Genomic DNA, 4,679 nt, shown 5'->3' on the forward strand with positions numbered 1-4,679 from the left:
TGATCCCATGCCCATCGGTGGAGTTTCTGTTGCCACCTAAATGATGGTTATGGACACTTGGTAATGACACAGAAAATGACTATGGCATAATGAAGTGAAACAGCAAGAGAGAAAATTACAATACAAATCATACGACTCACATGGATAAAGACTATAATGGGGCACTGAAAGCGCGTCGTTGATGTACCTTCTCCTCACCCCATTGTTTTAGTGTCATTCATTCCAGCTGAAGGTAAAGCTTAGGCATCAAAGGTTTAGGATGAAAGCTGCCAGGAACACCTGAATAAGTTCTAAGGCTGGGGTGGATGGTGGGGTCAGGGGTACATGCCCACCCTGTGACAAGGCCACCACTGGGACACTGAGAGGAAATGCCTTGCTCTAGCACATAACTAAAAGTAGCTGAGCCAAGGCCTGCCACTGGTCTAGACATGAGCTTCTACCTCAGTTTCCCTGCCCATGCCTCCTATTCCTGCTGCCCAGCCCCAGACCCACTTTAGGCATATGTGGGTCTCCTTGTATTTGTCTCTAGGACCCACATCCAGAGGTCCTGGGGTTCCCACAATAGTTACAAAGACAGCCAGTGTGGATTGCGTGGCATTGGGTCTGCTGGGAAGCAGACACGGGAGAGGACCCCACAAGCTGTCCTGCAGTGGGGTGCTCAGATGTTGCCAGTACCCAGCAGGGCATCCTTCCTTCTTCAAGCTGTGCTGACAGGCCCAGAGCCCACCCTGCTCCCGGCTTCTGGCACTGGCAAACTTTCTGGGACAGCATGGCCTAAGCCTAACTCCTCTATGGGAGACGGGAAAATATTTGCAGAAACAAGTGTATCCTGGGCGTAGGACTGATTATAAGGAAGGCTCAGCCCTAGAGAACAGATTATCGTTCCTCTACTTTGGACAGAGATGTGGGTGTGAGAAATATGTAACCTTCCCTTTCCCCTGACCGTGCAAAAACACACAGCAAGAGGCTGCTGTCCTTCCTCCTCCATGTGGGGCTGTGGCATGAAAAAACACAGGCTCCATTGGGCTCCCAGGGGGCTAACCACATGCTCAGACCTTCCAGGTTTAAGAGATGCCAGGACTCCTGACTTGAATGTTTTGTATTTTAACTTTAAGGGTGGAAATTAATTATATTAAAAAAAAAGCCACTGTGGGGCCACGCTGTGGGCCAAAAGCACATTGAAAAATAACATCTCTAGCTCCCAGATGGCCAGTCTACAAGCCCACTCTGCTGGGGACCCACAGCCCTCAGTACTGGTGGCTGGCATAAAAAAATCTGCAAAAATGGAAATCCATTGAACCTATAGAAGAGAAGCATGTGGCTGGTCAGTGCAGTGCTGTTCTCCTTGCATCTTGGGGACTGGAGAGGAAATTTTCTCCCTGGGCCAGGTATGGCCAAAGGGGCAGAGGCAAGGATGCTCCTGGAGGAGAACCATGTCAGGACCACAGTGCCTCAGGAAGACAACCCTCTGAGCCCTGACAAATGGCATCACCTGCTAGCAATAAACAATCCAAAAAGAAAATTAAGAAAATAATTCCATTTACAAAATCATCAAAAAGAATAAATTTAGGAACTCATGCTTAGGAATAAAAGTGGAGTTATAAATCAAAGTTAAAATAATACTAGCTTTTATAATTGCCCAATTTTATATCTTTACCAGAGATCTTTATTTCTCTATGCAGCTCTGAGTTGCTCTCTAGTGTATTTGCATTTCATCCTGAAGGACTCGCTTTAACAGTTCTTCTGGGCAGGTTTTATGATAATGAACTTCTTCAGCTCTTGTTTATCTGGGAATGTCTTAATTTCTCCCTCATCTTTGAAGGGCAGTTTTGCCATATATAGGATTTTTTGGTTGATGGCTTTTTTGTTTTTTACTTTTAGCACTTAAATGTATCAACTCACTGCCTTCTGGCCTCTAAGGTTTCTGATGAGAAATCAGTTGATAATCTTATTGAGGATCACTTGTATGTGATGACTCACTTCTCATTTGATGCCTTTCACTAAATTTGGGAAGTTTTAAGATGCTACTTTAAATAATTTCTCTTCCTCTCTCTCTTCTCTTTCTGGGACACTCACAAAATGTATGTCGGTCTGCTTGATAGTGTCCCACAGGTCCTGTAGGCTCTCTTCACTTTTCTTCAATCTTTTTTCTGTCTGTGCCTCAGACTCAGTGATTTCAATTGCACTATCTTTAAGTTTGCTGATTCTTTTTTTGGCCTGTTCATATCTACTTTTGAATATCTCTAGTGAATTTTTCATTTTAGTTATTGCACTTTTCACCTCCAAAATTCCTTTGTGTGCTTTCAATCTCCTTATTAATATTTCCTTTTTGTTCATACATTATTTTCTCGACAGCCACTTTTTCCTTTACATCTTCGAACATCTTTAAGACAGTTGTTTCAAAGTCTTTGTCTAATAAATCCCTCATGTGGTCTTTCTCAAAGATGATTATTCTTGATTTATTTTTTCCCTTTGAATGGGCCATATTATTATGTTTCTTGTATGCCTTGTGATTTTTTTTTTTTTGGTAGAAACCTCAACACTTTAATCTTAGAATGTGGTAACTTTTTTTTTTCCTTTTTGTCTTTTTTTCGTGACCAGCATCGGATCGCAACCCTCAGTGTCGCGCCCGTACCGGACCGGGACCGGCAACGGGATCGCAACCCTCGGTGTTGCACCCGCACCTCGCTCAGCCAGTGAGCGGCCGGTCGACAATCATGGCCCAAAGATTCAGCAGGAGAGCCAAGCTCAAGGGCTGGAAGCTGGAGGAGGACAAGCTGAATCCTGGAAGCACCAAGGTGGCCCAGCCTCCTGGAGGAAGGAAGGCCCATGAGCAGTCCCTGATGGACTCAGCTGAAGGGGAGGCCTCAGCCCACATCCCAGCCCTTCCCCCACCTCATATATGAAACTTAAGGGAGGAAAGGGCCTGCCCAGGTCATGGGCCCAGACCATGCCAGCTCATGCCCAGCACCTTGTCTGGGCCCCAGCAAATCCTGGGGTCCTCCTCGTCTCCTTCCCTGGCAAAGCCTGGAGCTGAGACACTCATTCCAGTTTGGGTCCCTTGAAGAGCTCCTCCCTGTTCTCTGGTGTGTGACGGATGCTGTGGGGGCACCAGGACCTCTCCCAGGCCTGAGCCCAGAGGCTTTGCTCATGGCCTTGCCCTTGAAAGGCCACCAAACAGACTTGGCTGTGAGAGGAGGACCTGCCTGAGTTATTTTTGTGGTCCATATGGTGCTCAAGTCCTGCTGACAGATCCTGCTGTTTCTGCTTCTCGGTAAGCTCTTGTTCTGAGAGCTCAGGGCCCAGCTTCCAGGCAATCTGTCAGGTGCAAGTTGACAGTACCAAGACCCACAGCAGGTTGGTACCTAAAAATAGAGCTTGCGATAGAGGGAAAGTCAACCTCTCTCCTACTCCATAATCCATCCAGTCCCTTACTCTTGGTCCATGTTATCCACTGTTTTGTGAAAACACATTTCTACAAGGAGAGGCACTGGGCTGAAAGACACCATCCCTTTTATGGGAGTTGAGATATACCATTCGTTTACTCCTCCAAACCACAGTGAAGGGGTTCTGTTTCAACTTCCCGAGCATCATGCCTCCTTGCTTCCACTTCTTTCCACTGAATGGAACCTGGATTAAGTTGGGGTGGAGGGTAAACTGAGTCCTGGGCAATAAGTGTGCAGCATCCCCTCATTCCCCTGAGCAGCATCCCCTCATTTCCCTGGACCTTGTTTGGAGACTACCATGGAGAGATATTCTCTTGATATTTTTCCCTCTCATTTAATTTTTGCAAAATTAAACAAAAAAAAAGTTTATAAACACATCTACAATATGAACATCTGTGAACTACTACCCAGGCTAATAAAAAGAGCATTACCAACGTCTTACTTCCCTTACCACCTTCCCCAATCATCCCACTCTTCACTCCCCTAACCTATAGGCGACGACCATCCTGACCTTTGTGTTAATTGTTCCCTTGTTTTTTGTTATAGTTCTACCACGCTTGTGTGATCTATCCCCAAGCACTTTACCACTTAGTTTTGAGAACAGAGGGCAAGCACACACTAGTCGTGTAAGAAAAGGGCAGTACTGCGCCTGTTGGACAGAGGATCCAGGAGGAGGTGACCCGACCAGTCAGTCCCCAAGTCGTGGTCTGACTTCTGCTTCTCTGGGAGTGGACAGGCCTCTTTTGGGGAAGTCGTGAGGAAGGTCATGAGGGAGTCCTGGGAAACACTCAGCTCAGCACAGTTGGGCACCTGGCAGGGCTGAGGTGTGGACCAGGCACTGACATGCAGCAGAAATACAGTCAGAAGGAGGGGGCTGCACTGTACCTTCTCCTTCTAAGCCCACCATGCCTGCCTCCAGCTCTTGGGGAAAAGCTGAGAACTTCTGTGAGTGATTTGCATGTCCCCAGCAGAGCAGGAGAGGAGAGACCCTCATGGGCACATGTCAAGACAAGCCACATACTCATGAGAATATGGACCAAGCTCTATGGGGCATTCTGCCCTTGGGTTAGAAAGATGGTCTGAAGGAGAACAAAGGTGAAGAACTGACACTATCTGACTTCAAGACTTACTATAAAGCTATGGTAATCAATAGTGCAGTATTGGTGAAAGAACAGACAAATAAATCAGCAGAACAGAATAGAGAGCCCAGAAATAGACCCACATAAATACAGT

General features: G+C 46.5%; 1 protein-coding gene across 1 annotated transcript in view; it reads right to left on the reverse strand.

Annotated features, from left to right (window-relative positions):
• The window catches only part of LOC103609810 (ras-GEF domain-containing family member 1C-like), a 22,764-nt gene extending 19,483 nt beyond the window's left edge, over nucleotides 1-3,281 (reverse strand). The window contains exon 1 of the mRNA XM_008594092.1: nucleotides 3,203-3,281. The gene's annotated coding sequence lies outside the window, so the exon portion shown is untranslated. The remainder of the gene's footprint in view (nucleotides 1-3,202) is intronic.
• Nucleotides 3,282-4,679: the final 1,398 nt, after the last annotated feature.

Source organism: Galeopterus variegatus, unplaced genomic scaffold, assembly GCF_000696425.1.
Source record: "Galeopterus variegatus unplaced genomic scaffold, G_variegatus-3.0.2 Scaffold10119, whole genome shotgun sequence".
NCBI classification, from domain to species: Eukaryota; Metazoa; Chordata; class Mammalia; order Dermoptera; family Cynocephalidae; genus Galeopterus; species Galeopterus variegatus.